Source organism: Sinocyclocheilus grahami, unplaced genomic scaffold (assembly GCF_001515645.1).
Source record: "Sinocyclocheilus grahami isolate Dianchi unplaced genomic scaffold, SAMN03320097.WGS_v1.1 scaffold343.1, whole genome shotgun sequence".
Classification (NCBI taxonomy): Eukaryota; Metazoa; Chordata; class Actinopteri; order Cypriniformes; family Cyprinidae; genus Sinocyclocheilus; species Sinocyclocheilus grahami.
The window spans coordinates 919,003-936,133 of record NW_015505522.1 but is presented as its reverse complement, the minus strand read 5'-3'; the positions used below and the strand labels follow the sequence as shown (position 1 = coordinate 936,133).

At 35.6% G+C, this 17,131-nt stretch overlaps 1 protein-coding gene across 1 annotated transcript in view; it reads right to left on the bottom strand.

Moving 5' to 3' along the window:
* Positions 1-17,131, bottom strand: part of LOC107603219 (gamma-aminobutyric acid receptor subunit beta-2-like) — a 166,248-nt gene that overhangs the window by 27,733 nt on the left and 121,384 nt on the right. The window lies entirely within an intron of this gene.

Sequence of the window (17,131 nt, the reverse complement as noted above, 5' to 3'; positions counted from 1 at the left end):
GAACTTGATGAACCTGTGATATCTTCTTCAGGGCGAAAAAGGAAAATAAAAGCTGAAACGTTTTCACCGAACCTTACAAAAGCAGCCCGTTACAATAGTGAGGGAAAAGCTCTGTGTATTGTGTGTAATCACATCCATACAGTTTATGATGACAACAACAACAACAACGTTTGTCAGGCGTCTACATTGTCATCTGAGGAGATTACAGAGATTAAACCAGTGTTTTTTTAAACTAAAACATGAAATGTGGAGTTATCTGCTTTTGCCAAAAAACGACTGTTGGAGTTATCTGCTTTTGCTATAAAACAAACTTTTAATATGGAAAAAAAACATACTTTCAATCAACCTTAATTTTGTAAATTACCTGTATTTGTTTAAGTTATTATTACTTAATCAAAACAACCCAACTGCAGTTTGATTGATATTACTTGGAATGTTTGATACGTGATTTCTGAAAAAATAATAAAAATTGAGTTATCGGTTTTTGCAAATAAACTCTTCATATATACGTTTAATGGGTCACACTATGCATTACAGTATCACAGCTCACGGTCAGTGTATATAAGCACCGTTTGTTTGGTATCTGACAGAGTGGACCTGGACTTAATTGCAACACATTTTTTGGGTTGCAACCCACCAGTTGAGAGCCTTCTGTTGTAGCTGACTATGGACTAAACTGGTGACTATCTTCATTAAGAGCTGTATCAGGTGAAAGTGCATTGTTCAAACATCAGTGACAATGGCATGATTATCATTCTCGTCATCGGCACCTTTGATTCCATCCCTCGTTGCATTGCAAGGTATCGCTCGTGACCTACGCAAAGACTTTCTGCCATGGGTCTCAGGGTGTGTCATATACCACCCTCTGAAGCTGAAAACAGTCAGCAGAAATGCTCAATACGATATATCAACCAATGACAAGACACCACGACCTGGTGTAGACCCTTGACCGGATGTCTGGCTTTATCACGGATAATTCAAGAGGTTCTTTGAAAGCGCAAAATAATTAGCAGCTTTAGAGCCCTTCCTTTTTACCATTCTCATGTTGATTCTCGGCTGCCGCTTGAAAGAAGATGAAAGCTTTTATGATCGATTCCACCTATCCCTGTCGAGATGAGGTGAAATCGGTTTGTGTTGGCAGAGCATAGACGACAAATAAATTAGCACTGATTTAGATCAGACAAGTGCTGAACAAAGGTATCAACGTGCAGAAGAGGTAGAGAAGCATATTGATCCACCTACATGATCAAGGCTGACGGTGGCTGCTGATTCTATTCCAGTGTGCTTTCTTCACACGAAGGCCAAGATTAAACACAGCTTGTTCTTGATTGGCACGAACGCTTTAGATGCTACTTTTTCACAAAAGGTTTTAGAGGTGTCAGAAGCATTGGTAACAGTTCCACGGTATGGGTAGTATTGCGATCATTTGTAATTCTGGGCTCAGTTCAGTAGGGCTGTTTGACTGACAGGCAGCTGCTTTCAAACACTCACATGCATTTACAGTACACACTTGTTCATGCAACTTGTGGAAACTCAGGTGTGCACAACTGTCAAATACTCACAGTGGTCACACTTGAGTGCCCTTACTTGACAGGGAGCCTCAAAATTTATGAATGAATAATTCATAATAACAATAATTCATGAAAATATGTTAATTATTAAAAAAAATACCTCAAATTTATTAGGTACAAGAAAAATAGATTACTTTTATCTTGATGGTTACAGCACATGATAATTGTTCAATTGTTATCATTTATTTGTATATGTAAATCTTTCTTAAAAATTGTATAAATGTTTTTCAAAACCAAATGAAACTTTTTTGAAAGATTTTTTGGTCACACTTATTTTAAGGTCCAATTCTCACTATTAACTAACTATTTAACTATGATTTTGCCTCAATACACTTCTAATTGGCTGCTCACTTATAGTTAGTATGGTAATTGTTAAGTTTAGGTACTGGGTATAAGGATCTAAAATATGATCATGCAGAATAAGACATTTATATGTCCTTTAATAAACAGCCAATATGCTAGTAATATGCATGCTAATAAGTAACTAGTTAAAAGTGAGAATTTGTGTGTTTTCCTTTTCTTCATCATGCACGCTCTTATTTGTCATTTACCCTAAAGCCACTTTTGTCTGCAACAATATGCATATGTAAAATGCAAATATTGATATTTGATTGATTTGATTAATTATTTCATTTAAAAATGAATATCACTACTTGTATTTATTTTATACCATAAATTGGTAACAAAACTGGTATCAAGGCTTGTGAAGTTTCATTGATCTTGGTATTGATTTTTAACACTTTGATTTCGTGACGATCTGCTGTTAAAGAAACCCCAGAAGCAGATTGAAATATACAATTAACACTTAATCCATTTCATGCTGTCAGTCGCCCACAGACTTCAGCTGTTATACACACCAGTTGTTCTGAACAAGTGTGCTTTTAAATTTGCTTGCCCTAAGGCCATTAGCCAACACACAGGTATATTAGATAGAAAGTGGATTACATGCATAAGAAGGGGTTTGTGTCGCTGACACGGTCTACACCGCTCAACAGACACCAGCTGCAGAATAAAACAAGACTTGGCCCTTTAAGACCTTAAGCTCAGGTTCAGATGAAAGCAGCCAATTGGATTATTGAACATTCCATCAGTTTCAAAATGACTTTCTCATCATTAAATAGAAGAAGCTTCAGCCATCCGATTCCTTATGCACCTCACTGCAGCAGAAATAGATGAGTGTGAGTAAATGTAAATTTGTTCCTGGGGAAAGGGTTTAATACATCAGGAAATGTATACATCTATCACCAAATTGCTGAGTGGATTCCTAAATGCCTTCATATTCAAATATATATCAAATAATAAACATTTTTCTATGTTGTTAGATTATTAAAATTTAAAAAGGTAATTTTTAAATTTAAAGTCCTTAAAATGCACCAGATGTTGATCACTTGTAACATTCACAGAAGAATGCATTCTTTTAAATAATAGACCGATTACACTCTATTAGTCATGAAACCTCTCAAAAACATGTTCTGGCTCATAATTCTCAACAAAATCAAAAGAAAGTAATATTTTCAGATAAAGAAGGCCTGTTAAATGTTTGCATGTTGTTAGAATTCCAAATCACTGCACCAAATGATTTCAGTCATTTCAAGGGTCCTTACAGCCTGCAACAGCAAAAGAACCAAAACCCGTAATGACATTGACCAAGCAAGCACATTTTGTCACCAAACGTACTGACTTTCTTGTTGCTGTAACTTTTATTAATGTTTTGTGATAAGGAGATATTTTGATGAGATTTAAATATATTTGGCGATTATTTTTGGGAGATTATCAAAAAAAAAAAAAAAAAAAATAGGAAGACATTCTGTCAACCCTGTTGAAAAAAAAACAGCATATGCTGGTTAAATGTTTTGAAGCATGGCAGCTGGTTTGAGCTGGTCCTTAGTTGGTCCTGAGCTGGTTTAAGTTTGTCAAGTGCTGGTCCTAAGCAACTAGCTCCAGCTCAGGACCATCTTAAAGCAGCTCAAACAAGCTGCCATGCTTCAAAACATATTTAACCAGCATATGCTGTTTTTTTTTCAACAGGGATTTGTAATATTTTCTATGTTCTGTTTTAATTTTGCATGTAAAAATAGCTGAAATCACAACACGACATTGTCTTTAACTTATGTGTATGGTGAATTTATCAGACGATGTCTTGTTTATACATCCAGATTTTAGCAGTGCAGAGCTACAGATTGGAAGTGACTGCATGTAGTCTTAATGGGTCCCATTGTCTGACAACAGAAACATAATATGTAAATAAGAACAGTTTTTATTGGGAATTTGTTGACTTTAAGTGATGTTTTAGTGACTTTTTAAGCAAGAATTATCAAATTTTCATTGGCAGCATTTGAAAACACTGCATAACACAGCACAAAAACCTCTCAGCGCTGTTCTACGATGGACTTTTTCAAAAACCCGACAAATGTCTTAAAATATAAAACATCTGAGGGGTTGTATCTGTGGTTTAAGTGGAAAAATTGACTCCAGGCTGTTGATTTATAGAAAAATATTGCTTCACGTCGTGGCCGCATCACCACCTCGGGTCTGCATTATTTTTCAATTCAATGGACAATTATTCCTTACTGTATTCGTTCTGAAAATATTTACTCAACAGTTTATACAAATTCTATACATTCAAGCCTCTAAAAACTTTTTGAAATACTGTGTTGCAGGAACTACAGGGGCATAAACCATTCTTATTCATTAATCTCAAAGAAAACCATATGTACATAGTAAATGTTATTATTAATTTGTCAGATGTCTACATGAAAGGGACCACTGAGTCCAGGGAACGGCAATCCTTTATGAAAATGTTCAAGGCACACTTTAATGCAAATGTGTCTTTTAGCAAGACATTTAGTTGATTTATTGATGTGGTAGCTGCTCAGAACTGGAACACATAAATATGCATGCTTGCTTAAACATAGTAGGGTGAGCTCTCCATGCCCTCGTCAGCATCTCGTTAGGTTCCAGAGAATGTCGTTTAGAACCATGGACAGCTGCCAGATGTTACATGACTCACGGAAATGAGCCACACCTGAAACCACTTGGCTGTCATTACCAGCGAGCATTACAGAAGCGCCAGAGTCCCACCCAACATGGCAGTATGTCAAATCAGCAACTTCAAAAAGTAAAAAAAAAATATATCTGTGACCTACTAGTTCCGGCGAGAAATGTGCATCCAAATGGACACCTAAATATCTTACGAAGCAACAGAAGTCATCAAGTCATCACAAAAATATGTTTTCAGAGCGTTTGGCTAACGTAGGTTCAGTTGAAAAACAAAGTTCTAAATGTTCTCTTAACATTCAAAATGTCAATCTTTAAAAACATAAAAATAAAATACAATGTTTTAATCTTTGGTAACACTTTTTTAAAGGACCAATTCTCACTAGTTGCTTCGGAGTGTCCATATTACTAGGATGCTACTTATTCTCCATGAGCATATTTCAGATCCCTTAATCCTACCCCTATTAATAAAGCAGCAAATAAATAAATATTAATAAGCAGCAACTTAGGAGTTTATTGTGGCAAAAGTTGTAGTTAATAGATACTAGAGAGAACTGGACCTTAAAATGAAGTGCACCCTAATGTTTTTCTTGGTTATGCAAATGTTAGCAAAACCATGAAGAGAAATATTTAATTTTATCATTTTGCATACATTAAGGGAATGTTACGTAGGAATGTTCTCCGAATGTTCATAACAAGCAGTATCCACATTCAAAAAATGTTAGACAAACATATAATTAATGTATTTATTTATTTTATTATTTTTTGCTAATATTTTGATAATAACCAGATAACATTCTGTTATTGTTACTGGATGAGCGTTTGTTCATAACTGTTGAACCTTGACAGAATGTCATCTACAGTTCTGAGAACGCACTGCAGATTTTAACCACACTATCAAATTCAGTACTTTGAAAAGCTATGCATTTGACTGTAAAAAAAGAAAGAAAAAGAAAAGAAGTATACTTTGGGCTTTAGCTGGGAACATGGCAGATGTAGTAGTTCATAATACAAATATGCATACTTATACAGCATGGTTTTTTTAATGGTTGGGAAATAAGTTCTTCATCAAATGCAGTACATAATTTGACTGTAAACAAATTTGGATGCAGCTCCAGTCAAGTGAGTGACCAACCATAATAGCGTTCCCCACCTGCTGCTCTGAATGCAATGAAGAGACGCACAAAAGTTGTGCTCATGCAACCCAGCACGCGCCCTACAAGTCCACTGTCATTCGTTTAAAAGGAAATCACAAAACGTCACAAAGATTCAGAAGCACTTCATGTGATGATTATATTTTGACAGACCAGGGTAATTTGATGGTAAAACTGAGGACATTTTTGTACAGACAACACTGGCTCACAAATGCATAGTCTTTAAAGGGGTCATGAACTTTAATCAAACCCTTAAGGAAATGAAAATATAACAATCACTTAAGCTCTTTTCCAGTATCCATAGACTGGCAGACAACCCATGGAGAGAGCCAACTGTCCTCAAGGTTATTCTTATGACAGTGTCGCACATGAGGGACCAGATTAACCAGGTCATGCCATTAGCTCAGTTATATGTTCTAATCCCATTGTGCTCTGCAAGGAGTCTTAGACCAGCTGTGAGAAGCTTAGATATGTTCTGGTTTCCTAAAGTGGGTGGGACTGGTGACATGGTGTCTGGTCAGAGATCTCTTATGAAAAACTGGTCCAAGTCCTTGAAGCATCTTGGAGATGAATGAAAATGTGAGGGATAGCTCTTTCCAGATCTCCTCGAATTTAGCAACAGCTTCACATTAAAAACCATTAGATAGATAAATTAGTACAGCATGACAGCCGCTATCCTCTAGAGATCCTTATCAGGCAACAGTCTTGTTGGGTGCCAGAGGCTTGCTCGAGGCTGTGGAATAAGTAGTCGAGAAGATGGAAGAAATGGGATTAACTGAGAAATCCAACACCTGATCTCGAAACTAGACAGGACTTTTTGTGGCACCTTTAGAAAGCTTAATTAAGTCTCGACCGTTGACAGTTCCTCCATGGGTCAGCAAGGTTATTGATCGCCTACACAGTGCCAGGATTATAAGGAGCTAATGAAAGCAAAATAATGAAAAGTGTAGGTGATCAAAAATTGCACAGACTGCACTAATTAGTTCTTCACTGATTATGGAATTCAATGAACATCACTTCCCTTCACTCTCAACTCAACACTCAAGAATTTCCTCACCTAATTCATCCTTCACAGCGGATATAACTCTTCTTGGAGTTCATATTAATTGGTCATTTATAATCCGAGGATTAATCTTTAGTGTCAACGTATTCCATTAATCATGTCATGTTCATGTAAAATTGTAATAAATCAGAATCCAACATGCAGAGGATTACTAATTAGGATCGAAACAGAGTACAAATTCAGGGAAAATACCCACGGAACTGATCTGAGTTATGTGCAATAAAAATACATTACATATTGCACTTGATGTGATTGCTTGTGTTCAATATAATTACTTATGTATGAATGATTACGTACATACACAGTTTTTTGCACAACATCTTTGTACATTGGGAACAGAGAACAATCTGTTAATGTAGTGTAAAATATATTTAGCAAAATACAGGATGTCCATGAACTCTTTTAGTGGTTAATATGAAGAGAATAATTTAATTTTGCAGAAAACACATTCTGATGGCACCATAAAACTCATACTCATACATCATTTAGAGTTTCTTCTACAGAGTCTGATAGTGGGGCTCATGCACATTTTATAATATGCAGAATAACAGCATAAATAAGGTAGAATTAAATGGGTATGAAACTTACCACTTTGGCATGCTGTAAGTGCTCTCGGCCTGGTTACTACTACTTTTGTCACATCTTGACCAACTGTCCATTCAAACACATCATGATAATATTAGTTCAGTCACAACCAAGGAAGTTGATGGAAGACTGACTTTTCTGGCATGGGTGACGACCACTCAACGAGTCTAATGGACCACACGAGTGACAGAATGACAGCTGTTACACAAGCTGGCATGTGAAGAACTCTAGTGGATGCTTGTTTTACATGGTGGGGAAAAAGACATGCCAGACTCAAGCAAGAAAAAGCCGCCAAACAAACTGGTTTGCAGGAAAATTTTAGGAAAACATCACCCTTCACAGTGTTAACATGACTTTTATGATACTACTGTAAAACAGACAATTTCAGAAATATTGGCACCCCCAAGAAACTGGGCAAAACGTCACACAAAATAAACAATACATATGACTATACTGTTTAAAATGTACCTCAAAATGTTTTTCGAGAAATTGTTTACCTTTTTTAATTGAAATCATTCCTGAGTATGTATGCATTTTATTTTATTTTACTTTATTCTTACAAAAACATATGGAGAATAAAATTTTGGCACTGCAATCAGATGAAACAAAGATTTAACTTTTGGTTAGGCACGCCATTGCCACTTGTGGTTGGAAAAAAAACCCCTAATATTGAGAAAAACTGTGTTACAGAAAACCTCATATATGTAACTTATTAATTTGTTCAAATAAATAATCTATACGGTTTTGTTCAATTCATAAAAATTTGGACTAGTGACAAACCTAGTTCTATTTGGTGATGGGTATCACTGATACTGTTTAATGATGCATATAAAAAAAACCAGTGAGAAGTTAATTGAAAGTCATGGCACATAACACATTGTTCACAGTACATAATAACTTTAGTCCCCCAGTGTGCAGGCCAAAGTCAACTATGGCAAGTAATGAAAAATTCCATTTGATGTTTGAAAAAAAAAAAAGGAGAAAGCAGGTAACACCAGGGGGTCTGTTCTCCTCTGGCTATATAGTCCAGATATAATGTCAGTAATTATGTCAATATGTTACTACATTGATTGAACTGTAAGATTAAGTTGTGGGAGCCTTTGAGGCCGAGATTAGTAGATGTTGGAAAGCAACATCATGCTGGGCCAGAGCTGGATCTTGTAGACTGTAGCATCCTCAGGATAGACATCCCGAGGGTAGGAATACATCTGTAAAAGACTGATAGAGTATTAGCATAGATGCCATTCAATTAAATCACAGATGTGAGGTATGAGGGGTGTTTTCAGTTCCAGCAGACCTGAATAACACAGAATAACCATGAGCTAGGAAGGTTTTTCCATAGTTTAGGAGCCAAGTAAGAAAATCATCTATCTCCTTTTGTGGATTTAGATATTCTAGGAACTACCAACAGGCCAAAATTTGGGAGCATAATAAACATGATGGATTATAGCGAGATAAAGGATTGCTTTAGTACTGGCAAAATAGCCTGTTCAAGGCTTTGCACGTAATTAGCAGAATTTTATAATTAATACAAAACCTGACAGGTAGCCAATGTAGAGCCAATAAAATTGGTCTGATATGATCATATTTCATAGTATAATAAGTGATCTAGCTGCTGCATTAGAACCATCTGAAGCGTATTTATTGAGTCTACAGGACATCCACCCAATAAGGCATTATAGTAATCTAGTCTTTAGTTTCTTTTGGCATCTGAGACAGACAGCATATGTTTTAGTTTAGCAACATTTCTGAGGTGGAAAAAGGCTGTGCAAAAAACATTGGAAATATGATTGGCAATGGACAGATTGATATTAAGGCAAGGCAAGGCAAGGCAAGTTTATTTGTATAGCACATTTCATACACAATGGTAATTCAAAGTGCTTTACATAAAATAAAATAAAACAATCACAACAATAAAACAAGGAATTTAAAAACTTTGAAAATTATAAAAAAAATAATAATTGATTTAAGAGGTTTAATACGTAATTAGCAGAATTTTATAATTAATACAAAACCTGACAGGTAGCCAATGTAGAGCCAATAAAATTGGGCTGATATGATCATATTTCATAGTATAATAAGTGATCTAGCTGCTGCATTAGAACCATCTGAAGCGTATTTATTGAGTCTACAGGACATCCACCCAATAAGGCATTATAGTAATCTAGTCTTTAGTTTTTTTGGCATCTGAGACAGACAGCATATGTTTTAGTTTAGCAACATTTCTGAGGTGGAAAAAGGCTGTGCAAAAAACATTGGAAATATGATTGGCAATGGACAGATTGATATTAAGGCAAGGCAAGGCAAGGCAAGTTTATTTGTATAGCACATTTCATACACAATGGTAATTCAAAGTGCTTTACATAAAATAAAATAAAACAATCACAACAATAAAACAAGGAATTTAAAAACTTTGAAAATTATAAAAAAAATAATAATTGATTTAAGAGGTTTAAAATGATTTTAAGAAAACGATTATACATATAATATAGTGCAATCAGTTCGGACATCGCACAGTGCTCATTCAATAAATGCACAGCTGAACAGATGAGTTTTGAGTCTGCAAAGTGTTACATAAAATAAAATAAAAACAATAATCACAACAATAAAACAAGGAATTTAAAAACTTTGAATTATAAAAAAAATAATAATTGATTTAAGAGGTTTAAAATGATTTTAAGAAAACGATTATACATATAATATAGTGCAATCAGTTCGGAGCAGATTCTTTGTAGCCATGTGTTTAAACATAACACCAAGGTTCAAGGTAACTATAGAAGACAGTTAACAGTAACAGTGTAACATTTAGTCCATCAAGAGAAAAGCTGTATTCATCTGATGTTTTGCGTTTTTTTGACTAATACCTATGTTTTGACAGAAGTCAGAAATTACTAATTTACTATCTGGACTTTGATATCAGTAATACTCTACTAACTTGGCAGGTGTTGTTGGGTCTGGAGAAAATCTGGAGTATAAATTGAGTATAATCTGTATAACAATAGAAACCAATACCATGGTTCCTGATCATTTCCCTTAAAGGGAGCATATACAGGGAGAAGAGTAATGGACCTAATATTGAGCCCTGTGGCACTCCAAACATAACGTTTGACACCTTGTTTATTTATTTACTCTGATTAGTGCTATGATGGGGCCAAAATCCTTCCAGATACAGTTTTTCTGCTGAAATGAATATGGTTGGGATGACAGACCCTTTTCTAAAATTTTCAACATAAATGGAAGAATTGTGATTTGAGTTTATAATTATCCAGTTTCTCTGGGTCAAGCTGTGGCTTCTTGATAAGGGGTTTGATGACTGCCAGCTTGAAAGTTTATAGGACATGCTCTAAAGAATGCGAAGAGTTCATAACGTTCAGAAGAGGTTCTGAGATTACAGGAAACACGTCTTTTGGAAGCTTAGAGGAAAATAAATTGTTCAAGGTTGTGTGGTTTATTTTCACTGCTGTAAGCCTATGTTATGCCCTATAGAGAGACATATGACCCAGTTGAGGGGTTTGGGATGTTGAACTTGCGTCAGTCCTTCTTGATCTCAGTACTGAAAATAACCCAAAGCACATACAGTATTTCTGTCTGATAGAAAATGCTCCCTTATAGCTGCTCATTATGAATTAGGTATTTCTGCTGTACTGCATGCACCTTGACAAAAACTCTGAAGGGCCTAGTAATACTTTCATTTTAGCAAAATGACTGAAAATCATGTCTCTTACACTCTTTCTTGACTGCTAACACAGTTCATGGAACCAGTCAGACTTGTCTCTATTACTATAAACACAATCTCATAAGTAAACACCAATCATCTACATCAAAATCTGATATTTTTGTCAAAAACATATTCTCTTCTGTCAAAATCAAACTTTGACACAGAAAACCTTAATTACACATAACACATAATTGTGTGTGTGTGTGAAAACATTACAAAAACTTTGTCTACCTCCTCGAGATACAAGTATCTCTGGACTATAAAAAATCTCGACAGTTATTAGTGTACAACATATGATACAATGTTTACTGTACAAAGAAAAGTGAAGGGTTTCTTATCTGATATACTATACCATAAACGCCCTTTAAGTTTACAGAACAGTGTCTCTGGCAATTTTCACTTGTTGTAGTTCCCTGTTTTCTTGCCTAAATGTTCAAATGATAGATACAACTGATAAATGACTCATTTTCAGCTAAATGGCCCTTTCTTCTTTCTCGTTTATTATCCTGAGATTCTGATTGGTGTGTCATCAGTCCTGCAACTCAGTGTTTACAGAAGGATAAGCGTGTGCTAATTGAGTTCAGCTTGTGACAGCTAATTCAGTTAATTCAATTAATTATATTGTGTGCTTTGTGTTTTCTGAATGAAAGTATGATTAAACCTGTACAAAATGAGGGCATTTTTGTGAGTTGTGTAGAAAATATTGAGACAATTAAACAAGTGTGAACTAACTGTGAGATGAACTGTGTCATAGTTTTGAGAAATGTGTCTTTGTTTTAGGAACTGAAAAAATGGTTTGGGAAATTAAGACATCTGAAGTGGTTATAGTGTGTCAACGATCAATAAAAATTACATTGGGCAAATAAGGGGTTATGCAGTTAACATAGAAAAACTCTATAGTCATCTTTAGTATATTTATTGCCTTTTTTACAATCTTTATTGCTTTTATTAACTTTAACTGAAGAGCAGCCAACATGCAGCACATCCAACTATTAATTTGAACTATTAATATAAGAGAATCTGTCAGGTAAAGCCAAAAAAGAAAAGAAAAAAGGTTTACATCTGTTTTGAATATTTTATTCCTTTTCACACAAATCATGATTTAGAGGGCCAGAGTTTCGATTAAGGAAGGCTTAAACGATTTTTAACATGCTGCAAGATTTGAAAACGGATACTTTTGAATGCTAGCGTCACATATACAGCTTCATATGTATGCGTTTTCTAAGGCAGTAGGTTTGTTTGGTAGCTCACGCGATACAGTGTTGCACTTGTGCGGTGAAGAGCTCCGGTACGAATCCTGTGTAAGAATCCCATTTCCTCAGATCACTTCTATCGGTATTTTGGCTATGTGAACAAATAGCCATTTTAAATCAGTTGTGTTTTCAAATTAATTAAAAACAGAATGACCAATGTACTTCGGGCAGTTTTTAAAAAGATAATTACGGAAGTACAAAACATTCCAACTGAAGAGGAAATGATTTGTTTACTCTGAGGAGGATAAATAATTAACACGTCCAGTGTCTTATTCTTGACATTCTAATTATTCTAAAGTGCTCAAGGAAAATATAATGCTTTACAATATTTTATCATTGCAAAAATGAAGTTTGTCTGACAGTGCCATCAAGGACAGAATGCAAGAGATTACATGCTGATTTTCAGGAATACATCAGCTTTATTTGTATTTCTGAAACGCTTCATTGTTGCTGACTACCTTTCCATGATGAGATTCATTAAAGCTGAAGTGTATAATTTCTGTGTCACCAAAAGCAATTGCAAAAAAAAAAGTTTCCTTTTTTTGTTGTTGTCAGAAATGCCATTGGTTAAGACAGTGTTGATTCGTCTGGATGTTTTGAAAGCATCACCAAGCCACTGTGTTTGCGGATGAATAAACCTATCACCAAAAGCAATTGCAAAAAAAAAAGTTTCCTTTTTTTGTTGTTGTCAGAAATGCCATTGGTTAAGACAGTGTTGATTCGTCTGGATGTTATGAAAGCATCACCAAGCCACTGTGTTTGCGGATGAATAAACCTATAAATTACTTACTAATAATTGTCGCTGCACATTAAACTGGGATTTGAGAAAGTATTTTAACGTCCAAAAAATTACACACTTCTCATTTAACATCGCTAACCGTTTTAACACCCACAATGCAATAACAACTTATCATTTTATATATGGCTCATAAATGGGACATGAGGACTGGAGGACAGGCTGTGGGTCTCCTGATGAAGCAAACTAAATAAACCTCTAACGGAGGTTTAGATGCCCGTGAGGCAGGTGGCAGTGTGGTGGAAATATTGAGTTAGGCAACCATAAGTTTTGACTGAACACTGAAAGCCAGCAGGCAATCGTTTCCTCTGACTTCAGTCAGTGTGTCCTTGAGCGCTTTATCCAATCTTTATCATGCGCTAAAGCATCAGGGTGAGCCTGTCACCTCCTTTCTCCTTCGGCGTGTTCTCTAAATGGTTCTTTCTCTTGGTCTGATGAGTACTTCAGGACAGTGCGTGACCTTTTGATCTTCACTGCAGTCATTTGTCAGGTTAAACAAGCAGAGACGAAGTTAAATAATAAGCCTATGAGAGTGAAGGGCTGAGATGATGTCCGTTATTACACGGCTCTCCGGGATACTTGATTCTCATTTGACAATTGCAGTATTGAGCACTCCAATACTGACTGTAAATTTCAGATCTCACCACTTACCAAAATTAGTTTCAATTTACCCACCATCTGGCCATCCAACACTCTCAGAAAAAAAAGGTACAAAAGTTGTCACTGGGGTGGTACCTTTTCAAAAGGCACAACTTTGTACCTAAAGAGTCCATGTTGGTACCTTATAGGTTCATATTAGTATCCAAAGTGTACATCTTAGTACCTAAAAGGTACAAAAGTGTACCTTTCGAAAAGGTACCGCCCCAGTGACAGCTTTTGTACCTTTTTTTCTGAGAGTGAAGATGTAGGTGACTTTTTTCTTCAGTAGAACAGTAAAGAAGATTTTTATGTGAAATCGTGGTCCTTGGTGATTTATAAAATGCAAGTCAGCGGCTGCCCGTTTTTGAGAATAAAAAAAACATATCAGACAACACAAAATGAATAATTGTGGCTCATGATGATGTAGGTCTTATGAAGGGAAATGATCAGTCTGTGCAAGAAACTGGACATTATTTACAACATTACCAGCGATCCAGAGTCTCAGGCAAACAGTCTGGAGTAATGTCCGGTTCACAAACGAATCATTCTTCTGAACTGGTTCTTTTTGGTAAATTAGTTGAACTAGTTCATCAAATTAAATTGAAGCGTCTCAAACAGTCCGCGGCTCGAGCAGCACAGATCTACAAGTTACTCAGTCAAAACTCAGTTTCAGACATCTGACAGTCACTGCGACTCGAAATAAGTCAAAACACCGACGTATCTGATCCCGTGATAAAAGAAGTCATTCAATGCTCCAGCTCCTCCAACAGTCACTGAACTCAGTTTGCCTGAGGCTCTGGATTACAGGTAGTAATGTTGTAAATAATGTTCAGTTTCTTGCACAGACTGATCGTTTCACTTCGTAAGACCTACATCATCATGAGCCACGATTATTAATTTTGTATGGCCTGATATGCTTTTTTTTTTTTGACTCGCAAAGTGCTGGTAGCCGCTGACTTGCTTTTTATGACTTGCCAAGGGCCACGGCTTTCAGCTAAAATATTCTTTACTGTTCTACTGAAGAAAAAAGTCACCTACATCTTGGATGGCCTGAGGGAGAATAGATTTACAGCAAATTTGCATTTTTGGTGAACTATGCCTTTCTCACATAATCCCCAGTTAAAGCAAAACAATGAAAATCAAAGCAGTGAAATAAAAAAATGATCAGCCACAAGAACAACAAACTGCGAAGAGATACAACGAGCTGGATGACAGACAACTCAAAATAGAGCAAAACATGTTACATTGCACTAAATATACTGGGTAACTAGTTCAAAGAAGAGCAATTTGGAATGCATGTTAATAATACTATATGAAATCATATTGTATTATTATTGCAGTGTTATGAACTGTAGCTCTCAAAGGAAGCTTTAGGATTATCTCATCTAAGATTAAAAAAAAATCAACTCTGATCAATATTTTATGACCATATATTTATTTAATTGGAGAATAGCCTATAATAAAAGGGATAATGTAGTCTTACAGTCATTATCACAGAATAAACCTGTTTAGGGTGAGACGAGACTGATCACCCTGTCATTGTTTAATGTGCTATAATGACTAAATTATCCATTTCTAATGGACTTCTGAACACGAGAATTATATATGTTCATTGCGACTTATGACAGAAGCCTGTGTGCTTTTGCTTTCTGTAACCTTTGAGCTTTATTTTAAACCTATTCTAACTAAAAATTTTTAATTTACTAAGAAACAAGTACGTACTGTGAGTGTTAACAGCATTACGTCAGATGAGGGAATCTAATTTTGAATGGAATAATTTGTAAATAAGGAGAACAGTAATAGCTTGAGGCAGCAGGGTTGAGAGTTGACGTGAAATTGAGCTGTATGGAATCGAGAGAGCAGGTTAGGCAGGTTTGGGCTAATGGAAATGCTTTTTATGGGATTGAATTTGTCCCCAATGCCAAGGACATCAGCAGATATTCTCTGCTCTTATCTTGCCCCGGCACTCTGAAAGCCTCTTTAATGGAAATCTTTTAGAAGATTCTTCTGTATAGTTTCTCCACATGTCTTTATCAGGAACTAAAAGAGGAAAAAGAGGGGCATTTGGCAAAAAAGCAGCATTTCCCGAATACTAAAGAGAACTAGCACACGTTCCTTCAGATAAGACACCTGAAGAGTAAGATGTTGTGGAAATAACATGTATGGAGTTTAAAAAAAACACGTCTGTTACAGTAAGGTGACACTTTGTTTGAAAGTCTGTACTGGCTGAATATCAAGCAAACCTTAAATTTTTATATTAATAGAAATACATATTTTTAATATTGAATATCTGAACAACTTCTGTGTGCTTTTCCCTGCCCATATTCCCCTTTAGCTTGCTCAGTTAGGACTGTGAGACATAAAGGCGGCATTTTCTGTAAAGCTTTGAAACTATATGGATTGCGAAAAGTGATATACAGATTGAAAATGTCTATTTGAATAATGACTATATTGAAAATAAATACAAAAACTTAAATGGTCACACTTTATTTTAAGGTCCAGTTCTTACTGTTAATTAACATTAAACTATGATTTTTTTTTGTCTCAATCTCCTAATTTGCTGCTTGTTAATAGTTAGTAAGGTAGTAGTTAAGTTTAGGTGTGGGGTCCACTTAAGGGATCTAAAACATGGACATGCAAAATAAGGAGTTTATTATGTGCTAATAATAATTATGTCCAAATGGTAAATAATGTACTGTAAGTATGAATAAACAGCCAATATGCTAGTAACATGCATGCTATAGTTAATGGTAAGAATTGGTCATTAAAATAAAGTGTTACCGAAAAAATAAAAAATAAAAATCTCGTAAGAGCTTGTACTGTATATCATTCTAGAATGAATTATAGAATTCTAGTATGAAGTCTACTTTGCCTGCGGCTTTAGAGTGCTTGGTTGATAGATTCCATTATTTCATTCCATGCTAGTTAAAGGCAGGGTAGGTGATTTGGTACAAAAACATTTTCCCGATAGCAATCACTAAGTTAAGTAGTCTAAATGTATTTCTATGCGTTCATATCGTCTGTGGCAGGTGTAGGACCATAACATGTTTGACCAATCAGATTTTTCTGTCCAAACGTTATGATAGGCTGTCTTACCTGCCTGTCAACATATGTATTTGCATACCACTGCGCACCCTGTTCACGCAGACATGATACGTCATTATCACGCTTTTGCAGAGCGAGTGAGAATGGAAGGTGTTATTATTGTAATATTATGCGCTTTGTACTGAAATGTTTTCTCACCGGTGAATGAGACATGAGGAATATCTCTCATTGTGTCGCTGGTTATCCGCTGGTCATCCGCAAAATTGCATTTAATAGTAAAATCTGGTCCTTAAAATAAAACATTACCACT